Raw genomic sequence first — 13628 nt, 5'->3', positions numbered from 1 at the left:
CCACACATTTTTGTGCACACTTTCCCATGATATATTTTGTACAAATTTTTTGCATGTGTCCCCAAATCTTTTTTTTTAAATCACGAAATTCAGATACGTGCCTGTACTGAAGGAAAACTGCATTTCAGTTGACATAATGGATCAGGAAGTGTGAATTAGGTAGGCTTGCATTAAAATGTGAACGGAACCGATCTCTCCTCCATCCTTGCAATGGAGGCAAGGGACCTTCCCTGTTTGCTGTAGTGCTGTCTTCGCAGTAGGGAAACAAAGAACGCTCTCATGAAAGTCCATCAAGTTGGAGGCACAGTTTTTTCTTGTTGTTTTTTAAAAGGACACATCTGACAGAATCCTTACCTGATTTCCACCAAATTTGGAGATTCCATTGAAACCAGCTTTTGGCATCATCTCCCTCATAGCACTTTCAGCGCTCACTACAAACACTCCAAAGCCAGCCATGCTCTACTTCTCTGTCTAGTCTTTTCCTTTTGTGGAGGATGACATGAAGCAGAGGCAGGTGACTTGGTGCCCTCCAGATATTTTGGACTACAACTCCCATAAGCTCCAGCATGGCCAACGTTCAGGCATTATGGGAATTGTGGTCCAAAACAGCAGGAAGACGTGGCCCGTAGCTAGAAATAATGCCGCACTTGCCCTGCTAGTGACTTGCCTGCAGTCCCCACCTCTTCAGCAGTGGCTACAAATGCCTTGATCCTGGGCATTTATGCTTGTAAACAATCTCAGGTGTCTTTTTTCAGCCAATCATGTTCAGCTCCGCAGATGCGCAGTAGGAGATGCCACAAGTGTGGTTCCACATAAGTGTGCTGGGAGCTTTTCGCCTTCAGCAGGAATTGTGCTGTCACTGTCTGCCCCACTCACTCACTCCCTGTGCTGCATTACAAGCTCCTTTTAAACCTACCCCCGGATTTTAAAAAGAGTTAGCAATATGAGAAAACTGGGCGGGGGGGGGCAGGGGACACAATCATTTGCATATGTGTAAAGGGGTTAAAACCATCACATCCTTAATGTATTTATGTATTTATTTTATTTTTATACTGCCCAATAGCCGGAGCATTCCAGGCAGTTCACAAAATTAAAGCCACAACAATACAACAGAAAATACAATATAAAATAGATAAAAACTACAGAATAAAAATACAACCGGAGCAAAACTAGCAGCAGTACAGATATTTAAAATGCAAGAGCAGATTTAAGACAGCAGAGCTAAAAAAAAACCTGGAATGCCAAAATGCTAAAAAAATTACTTTATGTGTAATGATAGTAGGAACCAAAGTGTTCTGTGAGTGGGAGCCTGGAGGGAAGCAGTTCTGGGAAACACTAGCAGAAATTTGACTATTGCAGCAGCCACCTTTTTGAGATCAGTTCTAGGTGCAATTGCTGGACAGTGTTCACTTACTTCACTAAGACTTGTTTGTTCTGCAGCACTTACTCTGGGGGCATCATTTTATAAACTTTTCAGCAGCAAATACTACAATATGTGGTGATATATAGTACAAAGCAGGAGGAGGGAATTGTCAGTTGGCACATACTTTGAAAACTGCCCGAAAGGGAGCAAGAGAAGATTTCAAAATAAGTGGCAGTTCCAGTTTGAACACAAAAAGAAACGAAATTGTTGAAAGTGGAGGCACAGAATAGATCAAATTGCCACCTTCCAAAAGACCAACTTTTGCGAGCTTTCAAACCAGTTTGTTTTCAGCCTCACTCAGACACAACAGCGAGACTCATTCATACAGCACTTGTTGAATGTTCAAAGTAATCCACATATCTTACCTCACCACCCTTACAATCTTCCTGTAGGGCAGGTCAGTATCATCACCATCACCATCACCACCATCACCTCCATATTGCCAGCGTGTGGCTGAAGCCCACCAGACACAGCTTAAAATGATGGAGATCAAATCAGGGTCAACCTTCATAGTAACAGACTTGATAACAGCAGCAGCAGCAGCAGCAACAGCAACAATCAAAGAAAGGCTCCAGAGAAGCCCTCCTTATCCTGGTGCCCTCCAATTGTGTTGGACCACAACACCCATCATGCTAACTGGGGGTGATGGGTGCTGTAGTCAAACACATCTGAAGGTCACCTGGATGCACCAGAGTAAAACTGATGAGTTGGAATTCATGGTCGAACTGAGTGTGATCAGACTAAGGGGTCTCTGGAGGGTCAGGGCGGGGCCACGGTCTCTCGTTTATATATGCTGTGCCTCTTGCTGTGCAGTTGAGTCACACTCACTCCGATAACATCTTTGTACTCTTCTGACTGCACCCCCTTTCATTTATGCTCTGCAATGTAATCTCTTGCATTGTTTGACCTTGCGGCCTCTCTGTGCAAAAACACGTTCTCTCCCTCTGTCTCTTTCCTCCCTCCTCTTCTCTTGGTACCACCCACGGAATGGGTAGGTGGCTTTTGCCAGAGTAAATGTATTAGTCTTTATGGTGTCACAAGTCTCTCGGTTTTTTTGTGGCAACAGACTAGCTCAGCTTCCCCCTCTCTGGAATCTGAGACGGAGGTATGACAGAGATTCTCCTTCCGTACCCTCCCTCCCCAAGTAACGGCTTAGCAGTTCCAGTTTGGTTCTCTGTGAACTGTGGCCTGTATCTGCAAAAGAGAGCTAATCTTCAATCTGTTTGAGCCAAGCAGTGTTATCTCAAAGTCCACAGAGCAGGATAAGAAAAGGCAGAAAGCCACCTCCTTCCTAAAGGAGCTTGCCCATTTTGGTCACACCATTTCTCACCCCCCATGGCTCCTCCTTCCAACCAACCTCCTCCCCCAGCATGTCTGGCATTTCCCTCCTCCATTGTCCCGTCATGAAAAAAACAAGCATGGCCTTGCATTAACTCTTTAGCATTAATCCTCACTAGTGCAAGTACGCAGTAGCATGAATGCGCATTGGCATTAATGTGCATTAGCACAAGGGCAAATCTGCACAAATCCCCCCCCCCCCAAAAGTAAAGAATGTGTGGAATCTGCATGGCTCAGAAAAAGGCAGTCTGTTGCTGAGTCCACAGGTTGGATTCATAGAAATCCAAACTCATTTGAATCCATTGCAGATTTCTTTGACACCCCTAGTCAGAAACTTGTATATTTCTTCAGCAAACACCTGCTTCTATCCCTGGACTCTTTTTGAATATTTATATAATTATATAATTTATAAATTATATAATTTATATATAATTATAATTTAATTTATATAATTATATAATTTATAAATTATATAATTTATAAAATAAATATTTATGTAGGCTAGAATGGCGAAAAATAAAGGAACGCAAATAGCGCCCACTATGCTATTTGCGTTCCCCTTTTTTTCACGGTTTTATCTTACGTAAATATTTACGTAAGATAAATCGGCGAAAAATAGGGAATGCAAATGGCGGCCGCCGTAGCCGCTGCCATTTGCGTACGCTGGGGTTTTTTTTTGGGGGGGGTAGCCGTGATAGGCTATGTAAATTCTTACGTAGCCTATCACGGCTGCCTGGCTGGACGCAAATGGCAGCTGCCATTTGCGTCCGCAGCAGCCCGTCCGCAGCCGGAAATCCCGCTGCAGATGGCTCTGGCCGGCTGCTCTGCAGCCTGGCCGCAGAGCAGAGCCGGCTGTTAAGGATTCCGGGCGGGAGGACCGGATCGCCTCCCCCCCATCCCCCCCACTGCGAAAGATTCCGCAAAAAGGGAAGTGAGTTTCGTACATCCCTAGTAGAGGGAAGGCTTAGTAACATTTTGTTTTTGTTGTTTGTTGTTTTTGCAAGATTCTGTGACCATTTGCTTTGGAAAATAGGCAAAATTACTGCAATAATATACAGTACTGTGCAAAAGTCTTAGGCCACCATAAAATTTGTTGTTTTAGCAATGGTATAATGACCATATATAATTATTTCTCAGTCTCTTCATTAGAATACAACCAGAAAATACAGGAAATTTGTATGCAGTATTCAACAATAGAAAAAAAATCAGAAAAAACAGCTTTCATAGTCTAAAGTGGCAAGTATTTAGTGTGACCTCCCCTTACACTAGAGTAACAGCAGGCACCTGGCCAGGAATGGTCTTCGTGGAAGGGTAGCAGCCAAGAAACCACTTTTGCGGAAGGGGAACAAGGTGAAAAGGCTAAGATGCTAAAGCTCACAAAGATTGGAATGAGGATCAGTAGAAAAGAGTATTATGGAGTGATGAATCCAAGTTTGAAATTTTGGAGTCCAATCGTCGACAATATGTGAGAAGAAGAGTTGGAGAGAGATGGACAAATGAGTGCTTGCGGCCTTCAGTGAAACATGGTGGAGGTTCTGTCCTGGTTTGGGGCTGCATTTCTGCCAGTGGTGTTGGCGATCTTGTCCGTATTGATGGGATCATGAATGCTGAAAAGTACAGACAGATTTTAATTCATCATGCCATTCCTTCTGGAAAGCGCCTGATTGGGATTGGGAATGGTTTCATTTTTCAGCATGATAACGATCCCAAGCACACTGCAAATGCAGTGAAATCATATTTAGCGAGGAAAACAGCTGATAAAACACTGACAGTCATTGACTGGCCTCCACAGAGTCCAGACCTGAATATTATAGAGGCAGTATGGGATCACCTGGACAGAGAAATAAATAAAAGACAACCTACATCTAAAGAAGAACCCTGGGAAGTGCTGAAAAAAGCCTGGTATAATATACCAGAAGATTACTTCAGAAAACTTCAGGATAGTCTTCCCAAAAGAGTTCAAGATCTGCTTAGAGCCAAGGGAGGTCACACTAAATACTGACTTTTGCCTGTACGTATTTCCTGTATTTTCTGTTTGTATCTTAATACAGAGACCGAAAAATAATTATGGTCATTAAAAGTTTGCTAAAACAACAAAGCTGGTGGTGGCCTAAGACTTTTGCACAGTACTGTATATCTCTCATCTGGCTTCTTTTGTGTGTGTACTCATTTTGATGTCACCTTAATATCTACACCAGCAAGACAGGGGCCTAAAATCATGTTCACATTGTGAATGGCAGGTCAAAAATGAGATAGAGATAACTTTTTTTTAAAGACGTTCTTGCCCACCCTGAGTTTCTGTGGATGACAAGCTATGCCACTCAAAATGTATGAATGGATGTGTCATTTTTTCCTTCCCATGAACAAACATCCCTCCCTTTCTCTACACAAATCCGTCCTGCAGAGCATTTGACAGGTTGTTTAATTCAGTCATTCACTTTTACCTTCAGTGATTCCATTCCCCCTCTCCGCCCCATCCCTCCTTCTCCCCCGCTCCCCGCAGCTCACTGCCGCAGACAGGTGGGCAGCAGCACCTGAGAGGCCTGCCCCTGCACCATCCAGGGAGCCTGAGGGAGCAGACTGAGGAGAGACCACTGGGCCGGAGCCCATCAAGTCCCCCTCCCCCAATGAGTCCCATCCTGAAGCAGAAGGGATTGTGTGGGATGGAGAGCGGGTGTTTTGGCATCATTTTGCAGGTTATGTGCATTGGGATCCAGGGGTGTGTGCTAGGGGCGTGTCCCCATCGAGAGTTGATTGGCTGCCCCTGTGTGTGTGGGAGGCATGTGGGCATTGTCACCAGCACAGCCCCTGATTGGTGGGCACTGGCAGTGTGCCTAGGGACATTGTGGGCGTGTCTGCCGCGTGTCTGCTGCCCTTGTATTCTTCCGTTGTGTGTTTTCCCCTCTCCTCCCAGTCTGAAGAGGCATGCCCATGCTGACATTCCAATCTTTGTCTCATGCTACCTGTGTTTGCAGCTCTTGGTTCCTTTTATTTTATTCCTATTTTTTAATTTATCATTAGAATCATAGAATCATAGAATGGTAGGGTTGGAAGGGGCCTACAAGGCCATCGAGTCCAACCCCCTGCTCAGTGCAGGAATCCAAGTCAGAGCATCCCTGACAGATGGCTGTCCAGCCTCGTCTCGAATGCCTCCAGTGTGGGAGAGCCCGCCACCTCCCTAGGGAATGGGTTCCATTGTCGTATTGCTCTAACAAGCAGGAAGTTTTTCCTGATGTTCAGCCGGAATCTGGCTTCCTGTAACTTCAGCCCATTGTTCCGTGTCCTGCACTCTGGGATGATGAAGAAGAGATCTTGGCCTTCCTCTCTGAGACCACCTTTCAAGTACTTGAAGAGCACTATCCTATCTCCCCTCAGTCTTCTCTTCTCCAGGCTAAACATGCCCAGTTCTTTCAGTCTCTCTTCATAGGGCTTTGTTTCCAGTCTCCTGATCATCTTTGTTGCCCTCCTCTGAACCCTCTCCAGTTTGTCTGCATCCTTCTTAAAGTGCGGTGCCCAGAACTGGACACAGTACTCCAGATGAGGCCTAACCAGTGCTGAGTAGAGGGGAACTAGTACTTCCCGGGATTTGGAAGCTATGCTTCTATTAATGCAGCCCAAAATGGCATTTGCCTTTTTTGCAGCCACATCACATTGTTGGCTCATATTCAGCTTGTGAAAAGCTGAATTACATTTGCATCCCACCTTTTTTTCCTCTTTCAAGGAACCCAAGGTGGCTCATATGATCCTTCTCATCTCCATTTTATCCTCACAACGGCCCTGTGAGGTAGGTTAGGCTGAGAGTCAGTGACTGGCCCAAAATCACCCAGTGAGCTTCATGGCCTGAGTGGGGATTAGAACCCGGATCTCCTGAGTCCCAGCCCAGCACTCTAAGCACTGCACCACACTGGCTCTCAGTTTTTTCCTTGGCGTACCAAGTAGAATATTACATGGATAAAGCTAGAATTACTTGCAGTGCCCCAGTATCCTGGAGATGGGAATAACCAGGGGTGGGAGTTCTGTGTGGATAATGGGAAACAGAATCGGTTAAAGTAGGGAAGAACTGACTGTGGTGACATTTTCCAGGGACATTTTTCTTTTCCTGCTATCAGGAGGAGTGCCTCTGAACATGTGGAGTGTATACCTCAGTGTGCCACCTGCAGAGAGCAAGTGCACCACAAAAAGATGCTTATGGAGCCAATATAGGCCCATCAGTGGGTCTTAACCTTGATGACTATATGGAGCTTCCATGTGCAGAGGCAGTCCATCTTTGAATCCCAAGTTGCCCGGAAGCAACAATAGAAGACAACCATTGTCCTTGTGCCCTGCTGCTGCTGCTGGGCTTCATTGTGCACATCAGGTTGTGGGAAACAGGATTCTGGATTGAACTTGACTTCATTTAGCCTGGTCCTGCAGAGCTCTTCCTATGTTCTTATGGAAGCTTCACTTCTTAAACCACCTGAGGACCCCAAGGTCATCTGTGTGGTGGGATAGCGGGGAGAAGGGACAATCCTCCTGATCCCAAGAGGCCCAAAGTGAAGAATCTGAAAGGAACCCAGACATAAACCTCCAAAGATATATCCGTCCCTGCTTTGAACTAAGGTGGCCACTTACACATTGACTAAGAAGAGGAAATGCACCACCCCCAAAGAGGACAAAAGTGGAGACCAGTTTTCATAGCTTTTGCATATGCAGATTTATGTGAATAGGGGCATATTTAGAAATAATAGCTGTGATTTAAATAGAAGTACAAGGCATCTCACCATAGTGGAGAAGACCGACCAGATGACCTGCGTGCCTGCTCTGTCTGCTGTCCAGGGGCTGCATGGGGAACTTCAAGGCCTGTGCGCTGCTCTCCCTCCTGAGGCTTCTTTATCTTTAAACCAGACTTGGATGGGACAGCCCATCAAACAGAAGACACCGTCAAACAGAGGGCTGCCCTCTGCCAGCTCTCCAAAATAGAGAACTGTCCTCTGTAAAATAGGGCAGCTGGCCACTCTACAGAACCCAGTCTGGTTCTTCCTTCCCACATCTGTTCCAAGGGGCAGAGGTATTCCTGATGTGTGCTAGATTCTGCTGTACGCAAGGGAATGCAGCCTGTCTGTTAGCATCCTCCGTCAGTGGAAGACTCCTCTCGGGCCCATGAGGATAGAGCAACGTTCTGCTCCAGAGCTCACACTGCCCTTCATCTTTCTGCTTAGCCAGCTAACGACAATAAAGCTGCTGCTGATTGCCTCCAACTAAGCTGCTGCTTCGTCTTCCATGTTCACTTAATGAACCGAGACCTTAATTCAATTGCTTGTGGTTCCGTCCTGCTAGTTACAACTACCAAGCCAGGATTATAATTCAAACCCTAGCCAAGAGCATAATGGGAAAGGGAACAGGAGGTGTCCAGAACTCATCTTTTCTGTCTACAGAACCTGTGGCCATATCACAGCAAAGGGCTCTGCTAAATATTTTTCCCTGATGTGCTAATTTACTGCTTGTGGGGATTTAAAAAATAATAATAATGTGGGATGCATTCTAAAATATGGGCTATGTATCATCAGCATGCATCCTGAAGCAGTACCATCCAGATTTCTACCACCCCAATCTCTGCAGCGTGTGGAAAAGCTCATGTCTTCCTGCAAAGAATCTTGGGAACAGTTGTCTGGTGGAAATGCTGAGAATTCACTCAGTGAGCGATCCCCACAGAACCATAGTTCCCAGCACACCCTGGGAGGAAGGACTGACAATTAAACCTGTTTATGTTTGCAGTGTACATAATACCCATGTGTTCCATGCTGAACTCAGTGTACATAATGGCAAGAGCTCCATGCTGAACTCTGCCACCCGTGTTGTTTGCCCAGCAAGCAGCGGAACGACCTTCTCTTCCAGCACGTGTGCCACTTTTGTGTTCCAAAGGAACCCTCTCTGCCTGTGAACAAGCTGGCATGGCTGCTATGCCCTCGAGTGTGTGAAAGAGGAACGACCACACAGTGTCCCTTGATTCATTACTCGACTCGCCTTATCAGCCCAGGAAGGCTTTGGGTTTCAGTCCAGGCTTGATGCCAGAATGTGCAGCAGTGTCAGCGAAAGCCACACGTGGGGGGTGGGGGGGTGGCAGAGTGGAATACCTGCTGCGGCCAGATTCTCTGCTGCTGACAGGCGGATGCTGCTCTCCCACTCACAAGCAAGCATGAGCACTGAGAAACCATCCTCTCGCCAGCGCGGCACACCTTCAGAGATGACGTTTCTTTCCAGCGGTTTCATCCTCTCTTCTCCTGTCTTCGACTGTAACCCCAGTACTGTGATTCAGTGCTGTATTCAAGCAAGCATTCCACCCTTCTGCAGAACAGACGGTTGCATGCTGCCCCCTTCCCGGAGCAGTGACAGGTGGCAGGGGCGGCCCTCCTCCGTCTGGAGGAGAATCACTGGAGACCTGTGGCATTCTTGGCAATATTTGATGGATTGACCAAGATTACAAGGAGAGCGTAAGTGGAGACACAGGCTTTAACCCAGCCCCCGGCACCCTGCAGATGTGTTGCACTACAACACCCATCACTCAGGTCTTTGGCCATTCTGTCTGGGAATGATGGGTGGTGTAGTCTGACACATCTACAAGGCACCAGTTTGGGTGAGGGCTGGCTTAAGCACTTCTATAAGCAGCAAATCTCATCAGATTCCCATGCAGGCGACCCAAGATGCTTTCATCTAACTCTCTGCTTCTCCCCCCTCTCTCCAACTGTGGTACAGGGCAGGCTCCAGGTTTGAAGCACGCCTAGGTAAGGTGCCTTCCATAGGGCCCGTCATGGGCTCACCTTACCCTGCTCCACAGGCTTACCCCACCTTGGGAACATCTACCCCACTTCACAGACAGAATGACAGAGAGAGAGAGAGAGAGAGGCACCACTGAGCACTGCTGCCTGTGCTACTCTTGGACCTGTGAAAGGAAGGAAGGAAGGAAGGAAGGAAGGAAGGAAGGAAGGAAGGAAGGAAGGGCGGGCGTCTGGGGAACTCAGAGTAGCACAGGCCTGAGGGTGACCACTTACAGATTGCCAAATGAGAGTTAATGCATCACCAAAAAAGAGGACAAAAGTGGACAGCAATTTGTATAACATTTGCCTATGCCACATATATATATATATATATATACTGTATATATACGTATACACACACACACACTTGTGTGTGTGTGCACGCGCATATTTGTACAAATTTAGAAAAATAGGTATTATTTAAACAGAAGTACAAGAGATCTTACCACAGTGAAGACTGACCAGGTGACCTGTGTGCCAGCTCAGTCCCCCCGCCCAGGGGCTCTGTGGATGGGCAACATCTTTCTGCTTTGCCAGCTAATGACAATAATGCGCTGCACATTGCCCACTTAGATGGGAGCTTCGCTTCCACCCCTGGCACTGCTGCTTCAGCTGACCCCGCCCACCCGGCGTAGTGCAGGCGGCGCTCCTGCGGGCCGCCACCCTCACTGCTCTGGGCATGTGGGGTGGCTCTCAGCATTTGCATAGTGAATGAATGGGATGTGCCCATGTGTGTGTGACAGAGAGGGGGCAGGATGGAGAGGTGGGATGAGTTTTGGGTTGGGTGATCATGGGAGATAAAAGGTGTGTCTGGGAGAGAAGACTGTAATGGGAGCCATTCTGGATCAGACCAACAGGCTACTGAGGCCAGCATGCTGGAGAAGGGCTGTGCATGCGTGTCCGAGTTTGGGTGATGATCTTGGGAGAGAGAGGGAGAAGGAAAGAGAGAAAGAGGCTGGGGTGGGAGGTGAGTTGGCTGGCAGAGGGGAAATGAGTGGAATGAGAGTTAATTGAACAGAAATTGATTTGAGGCAGAACCTGAGTTGGTAATGCACTTGGGGGAAATTGATTTGGGCCTCATTTCCCTATTAAATTAATAATTAATTTTAGAGGAATTTATTTTGAGGGGATCGGAGGAAATTAACTGGCTTGCCTTCTGTGGAATGGGAGTTCTATGGGAACAGGAGATAGTGGGTCCAAAGCAGTGGTTCTTTGTTAAGGGCTCAGTCTCCACCTCTGCCTCGGACTCAGGGTCTAGGGTAAATCACTCATCCTGAGCCTCACCGCTTCACCTTCTATAAGGGTGTTTTGTTGCAGTAGCATATTTTGTGAATGGCCACGCCTCCCATGGTAGCCATTTTGAGGTAGCGTCTGAGACACTTTCACAAATTTACAGACAGGCCCCCCAAACATTGGCGCCCCCGTTGGACATGTTTTGTGACCCTTTTATTTATTATATAATATTACTTCGTGTCTCTTTCTTGAAAGAAAGGGCAAAGCCAAAGATGGGAGTGTGTTGTGTTAAATGGGTGTGATTAAAGAAAGAAGCTGCCATGATGGGTTTATTTTGGCCCAAAGTCAAGGAGGCGGGGGTTTCTCAGTTCCCGGAAGGGCTCTAAACTAGCCTGGCTTGTCTCAAAAAAGAATTTGCACAGCTGTAGCCTGACCAAAACCACTGCGATCATTCAAGCCACCCCATCAGTGGCGTGCATGGGGACGGGAGGAACATGCAAGGATCTGATTGTGCAAAATCTTTTATCACCACCAGCCATCGCTCGGCGACTATTGATTCCTAGCCAACTATTAACTAGGAATGACCTTAGTGGCTTGAAAACACCTGGGCAAGACATGAAACAAAGGCAGAAGCTGATGCAGCCAGGAATCCTGCACACACCAATCCCACCCCCTGCCCTGCCCTGCCCTGCCCTGCCCCCTCTTCCCTTTGCTCCCAGCAGTAAACAGGAGCCAGGTATTTTTCCATTCTGCGGCGGGAGCTGGTGATCCAGAAACTGCAGGGCAGCTGGCTGGAGAGGGAGGAAGGGGAACCATTGGACTGCTTTGAGAACATTTGGGGCCAGGTTACCTGTGGAAGCAGAAAAGGGGCTGGACCCAAAAGCATCCTGGAAGCTCTGTTATGGTGCTGAGTCCACATGCACATTGCACACACAGCCTCGATGGTTTTAAGCTAGCTCAGCCTTCCCCAACCTGGTGCCCTCCAGATGTGGTGGATGGAAACTCCCACCATCCCTAGTCAACAGGGACCATGATGGCTCAGGAGGATGGAAGCAGTGCCCAGCACATCTAAAGGACATCAGAACTTTTCATGTCCTGCTCTGCCCACAAATCCACTCTGAATGAGTGAAGCTCACATCTGTTGTCACTGAAAGCTGAGTCAAAATCGCAGGTGGGCAACTTGCGGCCTGCCGGATGTTTCAGCCTCCAACTCCCATGATCCCTCACCGTTGGCTGTGCTGGCTAGGCTGATGGGAGATGTAGGCCAAAACATCTGGAGGGCCACAAGTTGCCCACCCCTGGTCCAGATGAACTGAATTCAAAGGTGACAGTTGTGCAGAAAGCCAAGATCCAGTTTCGCAACATCCCTGTGCATATGTGCAGCTGGGACAGACATCGCCTGTTTCCCCACCACACATGCTTGGGTGGCTGAGTATGGATGTGCCCTGAGATCCAGGCGAGAATAAACTCGGATTCTGGCATAAGCCAAATGTGAAGCAAATTTGATCAGGCACACGTTTCATGGGAAGCGAAGATCGTTTTGATACATGAAGTTTCTCAGCGTGGTTTTTGCACATCTCTCACTTTGCCAGGGGTCTAGGGAAACACAGCCCAGGGAGCAACCTCCTCTAGCTTGATATGCACTGCAGGCATAGCTGAGATTTTCCAAGAATTGCAGTGGATCAAATCACTGATATTACAAAGCTGACCAATACCTTTGCCGGATATTTTATTATGGCATATTCCATCGTTGTAATATCATGGACACTTCTCCTGAACCTCTTTACCTCTTATAGTGACAAGAATATGTAGCAACTCTGAGGCCTCCAGTTCTTTTCAAGATAAGGACATGTATAACTTTGTTCCCCTTCTCCTCTGCATTTGAGATTGCTCTCTTTCTGCCTGTGCAGCCTTCAGTTTTTTCTCTTTTTCATTACTTGTGAGCAACTGAACTGAGAAACGCTGATTCATGTCTCTCTGCATTTCCAGGCATTTCTGCATTTCTCAGTTCAGGAAACTTTCTACTTTGGTTAAGAAATTAATCCGACAGCAGTGGTGACGGCAGCTTCCTCCCTTTTTAGTGTCTCTTGGGCATGGTGTCCTGTTAGGTTTCAGTGACCTTTACAGGGTCCAAGGCCTCTGGGCAAGTGGCTGCCCATCACACTAAGATGTTGCTGGAACCTGGGATGTAGGCAGAAAGTATGCTGTGGTCAAGTGGTCAATTTCTGCTGGACCACTTAGCACCTGCTGAGTGCTGGGATTCTTGCCAAAAATGCTAGACTAGGTGGACCTTGATTTGATCTAGCAAGACACTTCTGGCATTCATAAACAAGACTGCACACTCAGGACCATTTAACACAGACACATAAGTTACGCCTTAGTTGTCAGAAGATCCTGAGTGTTCACTCAGTTTGTAAATCTAAAACACGCTGGGGAACTCCAAGGATTTTTTTAAAAAAGTAGACCATATAAGACTGAGGGCAGACAAGCATTATTTAGAATAATAGAGTCGGAAGTTACCTGAAAGGTCATTCAGCCCAACCCCCTGCCAATGGAGGAAAATCCACCATTGCAGCATCCCTGAGAGGAGGCCATCCAGCCTCTGCTCAAATCTCTAATGAAGGGGAGTCCGCCACCTTCCAAGGCAGCTTGCTCCACTGTTGAAAAGCTCATGCCACCAGGAAGTTCCTCCTAATGTTTGGTCAAAATCCCCTGCCTTGTAATTTGACATAGAAAGAGCTCTGCTGAATTAGACTAAAGGGCGATCTAGTCCAGCATTCTGTTCACACAGTGGACAACCAGCTGCCTGTCTGGAGGAACAGAAACAAAGTTGCTCCATC

The sequence above is a fragment of the Heloderma suspectum genome, chromosome 3, assembly GCF_057233095.1.
Source record: "Heloderma suspectum isolate Gila_16-S chromosome 3, 16-S_ref, whole genome shotgun sequence".
In the NCBI taxonomy this organism is placed as follows: Eukaryota; Metazoa; Chordata; class Lepidosauria; order Squamata; family Helodermatidae; genus Heloderma; species Heloderma suspectum.
Note: the sequence above shows the minus strand (reverse complement) of the source record.